We start from the raw sequence: 13,578 nt of genomic DNA, 5'->3' as shown, positions 1-13,578 counted from the left end.
TACATTTCTAAATCTACAAGTATTAGTAACAAAGTTTAATCTAAATACAATTGCTTCTTTATTTTAAACTGAAATTATTCTGAAGACATATACTGGCATACTTATGATAAAGGCTCCCATTGACAAGGTCAAAGGAAATAGTTGGTTGTAGAATATTAGTACATTTACAGATATTCTACTACTTTATTCATATAGTAAAATATTGGTAATGTTTACTATGACCTAACCTCTCCCTACTCTCACACAGTCTTCAGCGTCCCCCTCTGTCCCCTCACTGTTCCACTTTTGTCGCCCTGAGTGTACTGCACCAAAATGTCATTTTACTGGTTTGAAAATAATTTTTCTTTAAATTTTGTAACATTGATTTTCTGAAAAATTACAAGGTCATTCATGATTTGCACTTTCTAGGAATCGCCAGCGATTCACTACAAAGGTAATTCCACAGGAGTAATTGCGATCTGGCAAAGTCAAAATTGATGTTTCAGCAGCATTTTTGGAGCAATTTCATTCCAGAAATGTAGAGCCCAAAATCGCATTCCTTGAAATCACTCTGGAAAGAGCTTTTTGTGTTAAAACCACTCCCAAAAACACTAGCAGGAGCCAGTGCTTATGGTGTGGCATTAAAGCGGATCCAAGATGAAAAACTAACTATAACAAGTAACTTGTCTATATATCTTCTCTAAAGTTTAGATAGTTTACACAGCAAATCTAGCTGCAAACAGTTTCAACAGTATATGATTATTTCTTCCTGTGATACAATGACAGCAGCCCTGTTCTGCTCGTCTTCATTACACACAGGCAAGCTGATCTGAATCTCCAGTCCTCAGCCTGTGGAAACTTCACTCCCCTCTCCTACTCCCCTCTGCCTCTGAAATCTCTGGCTAGTAACACCTCCTCCTGCTCAGGCTTAGCTCCCATAAGCCCTTCCTACATGGGTCTCAAAGTGCCAAGGCACTGGAGAAACTGTTGACGAGGCTTGCTTAGTTTATAGGGAATTGGAGTATTAAAACAAAAAAAATAGTATTTGGCTTGAAGAATGCCCTATAAACTATATGAAAGGAACACAATTATGCAATGAGTAAAAGTTTATCTTGGATCCACTTTAAAGTGGCTGTACAATGATCAAAGTATGTCCAATCAACATTCCAAACAATTTTTTTCCCTATCATGAGACAATGGGCTCTATTCATAAAACTTCTCTTACATGACTAAAAATAACCTTTCAGCACATTCACAAGCAAAATAATCACTCAAAGTAAGTTGTTCCTGAGTAATTTCATTTCAATATTACTTTTGTTACCTTAATTATATATTTTTGCTCTTTGGGAGCTTAAAAAGTAACATATATATAAGGGAACAGAGGAAAACAGGAGAAAAGGCTTTGTGAATCATGCCCATGGTGTCGATGGAGAAGTAATCGATCAGCGCTCCATGCAATGAAAAAACATCTTTTAGATCTGTGATATCAATCAAAGGAAGTGAGTCATAATGCCAACTCTCTTCTCCCTCCCACCAAGCTAAGAATGCGCATGTTCAGCAGCATTTAATCCATCTAGATAGAACTGAAAAGCGCCCAATTCTTGTACAAACAAAACTAATTTCCCATCTCTTTTTTTATGATCTGGCTGATAATAGGTCTCCATCAATCAAACCTATCTGAAAACTGAATCGATTTTTGATTGATTTAAGGGAAATTAATCCATTTGTCGATCAAACACCAAAATCTGACAGTTATGGCCACCTTTAGCCTAAATGCATCCTGTTCTATAGTCCTAAGTTTGATGACCTATTATTATTTTCAGTTCAGCAATTTAGCGAGTGTCTTCAATCATTAAAGAGAGTCTTTAACCCCCACGGAATTTCGGGGGGGGGAGGGAATGGGTAAAGTACATTGTTCAGCCGCGTGGATGCAGCGATTCATGTTTGCTCATACCAGCGGCATGACGGAAGCTGTCGCCGACGTTCCTCCTCCCCCCGCCGGAAGCTCTGTGTACCTCAATGGAGGTTGCAGTCGCTAGTCCGCGTACTCACGCGGACTAGCGACAGCTGCGGCGGAGTTGCGGCGGCGACTGTCGCCAGGCGATTGAACTTTTCAATTGCCTGGCGACATCAGCGACAAGCGACAGTTCGGGGTGCGCGCCCGTTGCGGGCGACAGTTCGGGGTGCGCGCGGCCCATACTCACGGGCGACCTGTCGCCGCAACACGCGCGCGCCGCGTGTTGAGGCGACAAAAGTCCCTCGTGAGTATGGGCCATTACACTGGTCTGCTACATTAACCTACTATTAAAGGTGAGGACTACACTTAATTCTACAACCTAAAATCAAAAGACATGGAAGCCACATAATTGGTTACATGCATATTTCTTACCTGTAAGAAGAGGAGTCTGCCCAATTAACAGACCTGCAAAATAAAACAAAGAAAAAAAAAATCACACATGACCATACTGTATCAACATACAGCATAAGAATGTAATGACCATACATATCGACTTAAAAAGAAACCGTGACCAAGCATTGAACGTCATCCCAATCAGTAGCGGATACCCCATTTCTCATGAGAAATCAATTTCTTTTCTCAAACGGATCATAAGGGGGCTCTGTATGGCTTATTTTGTGGTGAAACCCCTCCCACAAGAAACTAAGGACCATGGTCCTGGCAGTTTCCTGTCTGTGAACCTAGTTACATTGTGGCAAATAGCCATTTACAGCTGTTTCCAACTGCTAAAAAAGCAAGCAGCTGCTACATCACCTGCCAGCAGTAAAAATGTCACCATGTGATAAATGTCAGAATGTAAATCAGGGTTTTAAAAGATTTTACAATGGGCAAACACTGACTAAATCATTTATACAAAATTATTGTAAAAATGAACCCATGACCCATTCAGTAATACCTTCTATCGAACCTGTAACATTTAGACTACATTCACAGTGGTGCCTTGTGGTATTGCATAACAGCCACTTTGTTACACAGCTTGCAACAATGCACCACCTATTTGACGTTCACAGCGCAGCCGGTGGGCATCATGTGTTACCGCAAAACACGCACTTTCACAGGGAACACAACGCATCACCCATTGTGAACTTAGTCTTAGCTACTGATGCATTATTTGCATAGCCAAGTCTAGCATACCGCATCTCCCAAATATTCAAACAATATTACATAAAACAGCCAATACAAACAATGATAAAGCAAAGGGAGGAGAGGCAGGATGTACATATATTAAAGTACAACCAAACATCACATTACAGAAATGTTCAGCATTCAAAAATCCACCACCAGTCACAAGATGCATCAGTGTGTGCCATGAGAAAACTCCATCCAATCAAAAGCCTCCAAACAATTCAAGCAATGTGTGGTGCCATTTAGCTGTCTAACTCCTCTCCTTCCCCTACAAGAAACACATCTATGCAGAGCTTATTGTCAAACTGCTGACAAAAATTATATGTAAAGGCCACCTTGATAGACAAATATAAAAGGGTATACTGGGCTTTACTGATTCTGCTCTTTTATATTACAATAATGGGGAGCCTCTAAATGTACCGCTAAACTCAGTCCATTCTTGCATGCTACATGTTTTCTTAAAAATAAGGTTCATCCCACATAGATATCAAAACCACCTGCTCCATGGACTCCTCCAAATCCTGTCAGCCAGATACTCCTCACAAGTACTAGTCAATACTAACCGATTGTATGTTTGAATTTTTAATAAATATTTCCTTACCCCTATTTGCCTCACGCCTCCCTCTTCTAAGCACTGCCAATTCAAGCACTAATACCCACTGGAGAGAAATTCTTGCTTCATCTCCTGGAAGCACATACTTCACGCAATGGTATCTGTCACTAGCCTTTTCATGAGGACAAAATGTGAATTGTGTATCACTTTATAAAAGTGGTGGGTGGGCTTAAACTTTCAAACCTGTGAATCTGTGAAAAGCCGTAAGAGCCATCAATATTCCCATAAAGATCACTGTGAATTTTATTTTTGTAAATAAAGCCTGAATCATTTATGTAATCATTTAAGACTTGGTCAGATACGTTCCTATACACAACAATAATGTGTACTATTACTCTTCCCATGCCTTGTTTTCTTCCTTCTTAATTCCCAGTTGATGTAATCAGCAAAGCTATTTCAAGTGAAACTGCTAGTAGGAAGGGTGAACCATCTGACAAAGGTGAAAGTTCATGCAATTGTCTCATTCAGCTACTGGCCTTGGTAATGTAGTACTAAGGATGCAACCACTGTTTCATAACAAAACTACTCAAGCTATGAAAAAAAAAGTATGTTGCAAATGCACTTTGGTAATATCGCCACTCTTATCCATTTCTCAGTAAGAAACAGTGAGGTCTCACACATTGCATTTTCTTAAAAATGAATCTTTTTCGAAGATACAAAATGCAGTGGAACAGTAGAAATGTCAGTCCATGTAAGTCAGAAGGGCTCATTGGCACCTAAAGTGTTTTACCACTGCAGTAAAAAGAAAAAAAAATATGGAGCCATTTATTTCCCCAATGAGGGCCATGGGAATGACGTCACATGGGAGCCAGGTGAGTGGAGAAAACAATGCATTTGTAGGTGTTGGGGCTGTTGTGTACATGGCTGGATCCTTCGCAGCTTTAGACACCTTTCACACTTTAAGGTCCTATTTTCATTAGTATACTGTGCATTTTGCATCTAAATCTGCACATACCATTTGGAAAATTCATGTTTTATTTGCTTTTTTAATGCAAATGTTCACATTCAATTTTTAATCTCAATAGCAACATGAACTCATCGTGACTACACAGGGAATAGGAAGAAGCATGTTGGATAGGAAAATGAAGGGGAAAATTCGAAGCAGTTCATTTCAGCACCTAGCACCGAAACTGTGCACCGCCATTGCAGCAATGCTATGCTGCGGGCCCCGCGTAATGGTAACTTAGTGATACGGCGATCCCCAGACCCTGAATTGCTACAACTCGGAGGGAGAATAGTATTTAACGCCGACGGGGAGTTTTGCATCAGCAAGGAGAGCCACCATACAGCTCGCCCTGAACTGCGAGACATGTACCCTCAAAAATTTGCATCAAACACACAAACATTCACATGCGGGACCATTAACTTTCATAAACTGCAATTTGCATCTAGGACAACCACCATGGTGCGGAATTCTGCAGCCTGCAGTCCATGTTTTTTCCCCAGCATCCGATTTGGAAAAACACATTCAATGAAAACAAGTGTTGAACTGCATCGGTGTCGGTGTTAATGCAAAAATTTGCATTGAGATTCCCCAGTCAGTGGTAATAGGCCCTAAAACACAACATAAAAACACAGTTTGTGTATGTTTTTGTGTGCTTTGAGGATCGTTTGACAAAATAAAATGCAAATCCAGGATGCACACAAATATGTTTGCGTGCATTTCTGTACACTTCTTTACACTTTTTTTCAAAATGAAGCACAACGTATACAGTGAAGGTACAGAGACATTCTGTGCTACATTACTTGAATAAGGAACCTGAAAAGTTCTACAGGTTGGTAACTATTTGCTGGCCACAGAAGAGCCCTGGTGTTCCAGGATGTAGAGTAGCTGCATAACATGCTGTTCTGATTGCACATATACAAAAAAACTCTGCAGATTTCTAATGTTAAAAAAGAAAGTATATCAGCTGAAGGTAACCCTGCTGCTAACAGCACAATACTGTTTCCACAACAATGACACAGAAAATGTGATGAAAAGATTCTAGGACAAATATAATAAAAAGTAAAGCATCCTCTGTGACAATGATGGTAGTAATACATACATTAGTTTGTGATAGATGCCCTTTAATTTAATGAAGTCATTTGTTACTTGTAATGTAGAGTAACCAAGCAGCTCGGAGTGACCCAAACTCACTAGGAAACCACTTGTAATGTGAAATAAGAGTTCACAGAGTATGTGATTTTTCATCTGATCAACTTTAGCTGACATCCAAGTATTTGTTGTAAAATATAAATAAAATAATTATTTACATTAAAGGGTGAGATTTTTATTTAAAATAAAAAAACAAAGGTGAGATGCTTTAAATACGTCTGAGGTGGGTAGCCCATACCAGCTAATTTGAAACTCCAGACGCTAGACACTGAAAGTGAAATGCTGGGCTGAGACACAAAGCCAAAAAAAGAAATGCAATGTGAGAGTGGGGCGGCACAAGAGATACTAGCAAACACAGGCAGCGTATCGAAATAGCACTTGGCTCTGCTCAAACCGGATATTAATCTGATGAGAAATATACAGCACTTGCTACCTGCCCCCTGCATTCATCTCCTTTCTTCCCATGAATGGCGTTCAGCTGGCAAGAAATGTCAAAGAGCTTGGAAAGATTCCTCAATGAAAGTCAGTGGGCTACGCGAAATAGAAGAAGAGGGCCATGGGGGAAAAAATGTAACATTCCTTTGAACACGTCTCCAGGGAAACATTTATGTAGTACACTGAACAACAAACACTTGCTAATTTCCATGATGGTATGGAGAAAACGGCAAATACAGATGCCATTCTTTTCATTGTGTATAGCAAATTATCTGATACATCACTTCTGTGGCACACAGGAATTGTAACAGCAAATGTTGATACAAATGTTCTTCCTTAAGCCGAACAGCCGGAACCTTCTAAAGGGGCCCATACACCTTACGATATACACGGCCGATTAGATCACAGTGATTGAATCGGCTGTGAAATCGCTGCGCACACCGCTGACAGAACGATCGATTTCCGTCCCAAATCGATCGTTCCCGTCTATTCCCGTCGATCCGTCCTTGCGGAAGGTTTTTCTCGATCGCCGGCGGGTCGGGAGTGCGTCGATAGCGGCGTTCGAAAGCCCGACAACCGACGCAATACAGCGGATATACATTACCTGTTCCGGCCGGCGCGAGTCCCCTGGTCCCCGCTGTCTTCTTTCCGCGCTGGGTTCCGGACCGGCTGCAGCTACACAGAACTTTCTGTTCTGGCAGGAAGTTTAAACCGTAGAGCGCCCTCTACTGTTTAAACTTCCCCTAGACAGGAAGTTTAGTAGCTGCAGGAACGGTCCAGAGCCCGGAGCGGAGAAGAAGACAGCGGAGACCAGGGGACTCGCGCCGGCAGGAACAGGTAATGTATACCCGCTGTATTGCGTCGGTCGTCGGGCATTCGAACGCCGCTATCGACGCACTCCCGACCCGCTGGCGAGATGGTGAATCGGTTTCAGGCTGAAATCGATTCACAATCTGTTTGCAGTAAAGGTGGCCATACGATCCCTCTCTGATCAGATTCGATCAGAGAGGGATCTATCTGTTGGTCAAATCTGATGGCAAATCGACCAGTGTATGGCCACCTTAAATAGAGTCTGAAGCGAGAATAAATCTCGCTTCAGCTCATATATAGCAGGGGCATGTGTGTCCCTGCTAAAACGCCACTATCCCGCGGCTAAACGGGGGTCCCTTACCCCCAAAATCCCCTTGAGAAGTCCCGGGGATCACTTCCTGATTGAGGCAGGGCTAACCGCTGCAGCCCTGCCTCACGCGCGTCTGTCAGCGCGTATCTCCGCCTCTCCCCCGCCCCCTCTCAGTCTTCCTTCACTGAGAGGGGTGGGGGAGAGGCGGCGATGCGCCGCTGATAGACGCACTGTGAGGCAGGGCTGCAGCCGTTAGCCCTGCCTCCAGCAGCAGCAAAATCTACGACCAAGTTGGTCGTAGATTTTTCAAGGGGCGATTTGGGGGGTAAGGGACCCCCGTTCAGCCGCAGCATAGCGGCGTTTTAGCAGGGGCACACATGAGAGAGAACATCCACATAGCCTTTCAACATAAAACACATATCCACTACATACATCAAAGCCATTTATTTTTACCTGTAGGATTTGTTGCAACTACAGTACACCTCCCATAACTTCAGATCAACAGGATCTAATAACTTGACCACCCCAGAGTCCAACTAAAAACCTTTGGAGACAGAGCCTTCTGTCATGCTGCCCCTACCCTACCCTTTGGAATGCCTTGCCACACCCAATCAAGACAGCTCCAACCTTGGAGTCATTTAATGTAGGAACACACTAGGCAGAATGGCATATGCGTTTTCTTGTTAAAACAAAAAGGATTGCATACGCGTTTTGCATAGCACATAGTGGAAACCGCATATGCCATTCTGCCTAGTGTGTTCCTACCCTAAATCAAAACTGAAAAGTCACTTGTTTAGTCTGGTATTTAGACAAAGACAAGACAAGACAAATAACATTTATATTGCGCTTTTCTCCTTGCGGACTCAAAGCGCCAGAGCAGAGCAGCAGCCACTAGGGCACGCTCTATTGGCAGTAGCAGTGTAAGGGAGACTTGCCAAAGGTCTCCTACTGAATTAGTGCTGGCTTACTGAACAGGCAGAGCCGAGATTCGAACCCTGGTCCCCTGTGTCAGAGGCAGAGCCCTTAACCATTACACCATCAGCCATGATCACAGAACTTGTTTCCCCTGTACCACATCACTATATACTGACCTGAAACAAGCTTATGCAGTTTGGCTCATACAGGAGAAAAGCGCTTTAGAAATGTCTTGTTGTAGTTAATAACCAGGTCTAATTGTGCTCCAAGCAGGTAGTGTCATGGAAGAGCCGTGAAAAAACGCAATCGCAAACGGTTTTCTGCACCGATTGTAGTTAACTATACAATCCAAATTGAATGTGTAGGTCCTAGCAGACCACATAACCTTGGGGTCTCCCTTTCCTTGTAGATGATAAGCAGAGCTTTCTTTTCATGAATTCCCTTTTGACTGTCAAAATGTTTGTTTAATTAACTGGTTCAAAAGAGTTCCTTCAGGGACCAATGACATCGAGGTGTAAAAACATTTGCCAGGAGCAACCCCAAGTGGCAAAGCTGTTGCTGGATTCCTTTAGGAGTCAGGAAGCCCACAGCAGGGGGCCTATTCAGGATTTGGTATCCCAAGACAGGCTGGCACCATTGTCAGCAGATATAACATAAATGTGGTATATTATTTTTTGGTTGTTTAAGAGATACCGTACCTGAGACAGTTATGGAAATTATATCATTTGATTTGTGGTGTCTTGCTGAACATTTTGATACCAGTATTGAGGGGCGGGGATCCACCACAATCAAGTTATTAAAATTCTCACAAACTGGTCATGCTACAGTAGCCAAGTATGAACTGTCATATCCGGAGGATTATGAATCTGTCATCAGCACAAATATGGCATTTATCGTTTTTGACTTACAGTGTTCCACAGTTAAAACTAAAAATCTCTCTCCAAGGAGATGGACTATGATTGGTTTGTAAACCGGAGGGGGCAATTTTTGTCCCACCCCAAAACTAGTTTTAATAAAACCAGAATGCATACAGAGGGGCGGTCCTCCCTGTGTAACATCACCTGATCAGGCCAGCCAAAGGACCATGTGGCTGGCAGCCATTTTCCTGAACTGAAACAGACTGACTGGTCTCCACAAAGGGACATATTTCACCGGAACTTAAGTATTCGTTTATTTCTTTACCTTTTTATTTTCCACTGTGTTACCATTTTCCTTGTTACGTTTAATGATTTTCTGTATACCGTATATACTCGCAAGCAAGCCGAATTTTTGACCCCCCAAAAGTGGGCCAAAAGTTGGGGGGTCGGCTTGCTTGCGAGTCATGGGTGGGTTAGTGGATAGGTGCTGTCCCTCCCCGCTCCCCCCGCGGCCACCGCTGCTATTACCTTAGGCGGCGCCGCTGTCTCTATCCCCGTCCTCCTCCGGTAACTCATTCACAGCAGCGCGCCCCCCGCTGCTGTGATGATGCAGGAAACCATAGAGAGCGGTTCCCATAGTAACGGCATCGCGCTACAGGAAGCCGCTCTCTATGGTTTCCTCGTCATCACAGCAGCGAGAGGCGCGCTGCTGTGAATGAGTTACTACCGGAGGAGGACGGGGATAGAGGAAGCGGCGCCGCCTAAGGTAATAGCAGCAGCGGCGGCGGCCGCGGGGGGAGCGGGGAGGGACAGCACCTACCCACCCACCCATACTGGGGCACTATGCTAGCTATACTGGGGGCACTATACTAGCTATACTGGGGGCACTATACTAGCTATACTGGGGGCACTATACTAGCTATACTGGGGGCACTATACTAGCTATAGAGGGGCACTATATTAGCTATAATGGGGCACTATACTGAGCACTATACTAGCTAAACTGGGGCACTTCACTAGCTATACTGAGCACTATACTAGCTATACTGAGCACTATACTAGCTATACTGGGGCATTTTACTAGCTATACTGAGCACTACCTACCTATACTGAGCACTATACTAGCTAAACTGGGGCACTTCACTAGCTATAATGAGCACTATACTAGCTATACTGAGCACTATACTAGCTATACTGAGCACTATACTAGCTATACTGAGCACTATACTAGCTATACTGAGCACTATACTAGCTATACTGAGCACTATACTAGCTATACTGAGCACTATACTAGCTATACTGAGCACTATACTAGCTATACTGGGGCATTTTACTTGCTATACTGAGCACTACCTACCTATACTGGGCACTATACTAGCTATACTGGGACATACTGGGGGGATCACGCGGCCAGCGTTTCCTACCCCCGGCTTACATGAGGGTCAATCATTTTTTCCTGTTTTTTTGGGTAAAAGTGGGGGGGTCGGCTTACATGCGGGTCGGCTTGCTTGCGAGTATATACGGTATATTATTTATATTGCATTTATAGTAAAAGACTTCTAAAAGTCACTTATTGCTCAGCTACACCTATTAAGCCACACAGAACCAATCCTAGCTTTCTGAAGAGTTGCTACTACAGTTCAGTATATAGTCAGATTAGGGTGTCTTAACAGTTTTTTATTTGCAGGTCTTAAGAATCAGTTAGAAAAGGTCCTCTGTCCTGCTACAGAGGTGGTAGCAGTTTTGTACCCTGACATAGTGTGTAATTTGTGTTACTGTAACTCGCAAGCTCCCTCCTAGCCTGTCTGCGGGCAAATTCCAATGGTTTCAGCTCACGGATTGAGTCCAAGAGGTTGGAGAGTGTCTGGGTTGAAATAAATTGGAAGGCACTGATCGATCCAGACACTAGGGGGCCTGTGATAGGTAGAACAAATGCCTAGACAGCTTTCATATGACCAGCTGAAAGCTGTCGGCTGCTCTTGTGCACCAGCCTAGTGCATGTTAACGCATGGCACTGGCACTGGACAGGTGGCCCCTCACGGAGCCTCACCTGAGTGCAGCTCAGAATTTACATGCTGGGGTTCCCTGCCAACTAATAAAACCCCCGTTTGTTAAGCAAGCATGACGTTATAAACCTTGCCATTCGGCTGCATGTAATTGCAGCCAAGTGGCACTCATGGGTGACATACAGGAGGCTGAATTGAACAACAAGCGACGAGCGTGCAGTTCAGCCTCCCATCTAAAAGAGGCCTTAGGGCTGTTTCACACCAAGATCATTTTCAAAGAGCTGTTCTGATCACCAGTGTTTTCCAGTTTGTTTGTTTTTAAAAGAGCTTAGACAATGAAATATTATGGGCTATTTCACATCAGACAGAATAGTTTTTAATAAAATTGCAAAAACGCTGCATGATGCATTTTTGGAGCAATTAAGATTCTGTAACTAACTAATAAAAGTTTTTTATTTGACAACTCATGATTTCTCTCTCATCGGTTTATTGATGAATTATCTCTCCTAATATGTTTATCTCATGCATTAGCTCTCCATACAGTTAAAGTGGGCTGAAAGCCAGCATTTCTACTTTGCTCTAAAAGATTCCTCACAGCTTGAAAGCTACCATTATCCTCAGTACTGCTGCGCCTCAACTCCTCAAAATCCAGCAAGGTAACATGAAATAAAAACAGAAAGAGGACTTTTACTGATTGCCAGTATATTATTGAAAGCTACTATACCAGATTTTTTTTTTAGCAGAACATCACTGAAATGGTTAAACAAAAGCACTTTGTCCCGCTATTCAGCTTCAATCCGCATCCAAACTGTAGATAACAGTATCTTTGTTTACATTCCAATGTTGTTACAATGTGTGCAAACACAGTCTAACAAGTGAAAAGGAACTCTGTGCTTCAGACACACACACAGTTCAGAAAAGCTCATTAGAAGATGTTAATATATAATAAAAAGCAGGGCTGCGGAGTCGGAATTGGAGTCAGGGCAATTTTGGGAACCCGGAGTCAGGGCAATTTTGGGAACCCGGAGTCGGGGCAATTTTGGGAACCCGGAGTCGGAGTCGTTGATTTCATAAACTGAGGAGTCGGAGTCAGGAGTCGGATGATTTTTATACAAAATCCACAGCCCTGTTAAGTATTAGACTAAGGAATCGGAGTCGAGGAGTCGGAGTCTGAGCCATTTTGGGTACCCGGAGTCGGAGTCGTGGTTTTATAAACTGAGGAGTCGGAGTTGGAAGATTTTTGTACCAACTCCACAGCCCTGATAAAAAGCAGTTTGAATAAAATGCAACGCCAGCTTTCAGGGTACGATAAACTACACATTGTAAACTTGTAATTTGTAACCAGACAATATTACTTTTGCACAAAAGCAAATATGATAACTGTATGAGTTATAAAAAGTAGGAAAACACATTTTTATTGAATGTTATGTCGGAGTTTCAGACCACTTTAAGGTGAAAAATAAGCAAGTTTTGTGAATCAACCCCAATGAGTCATGATTGACTGCACTGCACATCGTGTGACTGAGCCCTAAGCGTTATGAATTATTATAATTTAGTATTTATATAGAGCTGACATCTTCTATAGCCCTGTACCAAATAACAAAAAAAAATAGAATTCAGGATAGGGCATGGATTTTTTCACTCCATTGTGCAGGAAGATAAAGGAATGTGTATTAAAAATGGTCCAATATGTAAAGGGCCATTGTCCACCAAATTACACAACTGGCGTGCCCTATGCCAAGTCTTGGAGTTTACCAGAACCACTGGTGCCAATGTGTAACCCTGCTTTAGAGTAAATGAGTCACCTCACTAAAGGTGCCCATACACTCGTCAGATTGGCAGCAGATAGATAAGAAATGCATCTGATGATCTATCTGATGCGTTTTTAGAACATTTTTTACCAGGATAGAATTCCAATAGATTTCAGTTTGAAATCTATTGAAATTCGATCTGATGGCATTTTTTTGCCATCAGATTTCCATTAAGGCCAATGCAAACTGATAAGCAATCTCATCAGATCGACCTAAATTTTCCACCCTGCAAGTTCGATGGAAATCCATCGAAATCGATCGAAATCGGCCGTCGATCGGTCGATTGGCCAACCGATTTGCAATCGATTGATCGATCGGGATCGATCGGTCGGCCAGAAAATCGGCTGAGTGTATGGGCTGCTTTAGTCTATAAACACACTGAGCCAGCTTCTGCTGCATTGCATGTACATTTGTGCAGTACCATGCATACATAATACACTAGGACAGAACTGAATAACCTTAGTCATATGTTCACCCAACAGACTGCTGTTTTTTGTGTGAGCTATTATACAAATGTGAGACATAGGGGCTTGGGATGCACCGCTGATTTGCAATCAAATTCATTCAAATAAAATGTATTTTTATCTCAGCAAGTAGCTCAGTCT

The 13,578-nt window shown here is 42.8% G+C and overlaps 1 protein-coding gene across 2 annotated transcripts in view; it reads right to left on the bottom strand.

Annotated features, from left to right (window-relative positions):
- TLN2 (talin 2) overlaps window positions 1–13,578 on the bottom strand; it is a 273,188-nt gene that overhangs the window by 184,848 nt on the left and 74,762 nt on the right. For both annotated transcript variants that reach the window (XM_068275770.1, XM_068275771.1), the window contains exon 2: window positions 2,369–2,401. The gene's annotated coding sequence lies outside the window, so the exon portion shown is untranslated. The remainder of the gene's footprint in view (window positions 1–2,368; window positions 2,402–13,578) is intronic.

This window comes from Hyperolius riggenbachi, chromosome 3, assembly GCF_040937935.1.
Source record: "Hyperolius riggenbachi isolate aHypRig1 chromosome 3, aHypRig1.pri, whole genome shotgun sequence".
Classification (NCBI taxonomy): domain Eukaryota; kingdom Metazoa; phylum Chordata; class Amphibia; order Anura; family Hyperoliidae; genus Hyperolius; species Hyperolius riggenbachi.
Note: the sequence above shows the minus strand (reverse complement) of the source record. Positions and strands in the feature narration are given on the sequence as shown.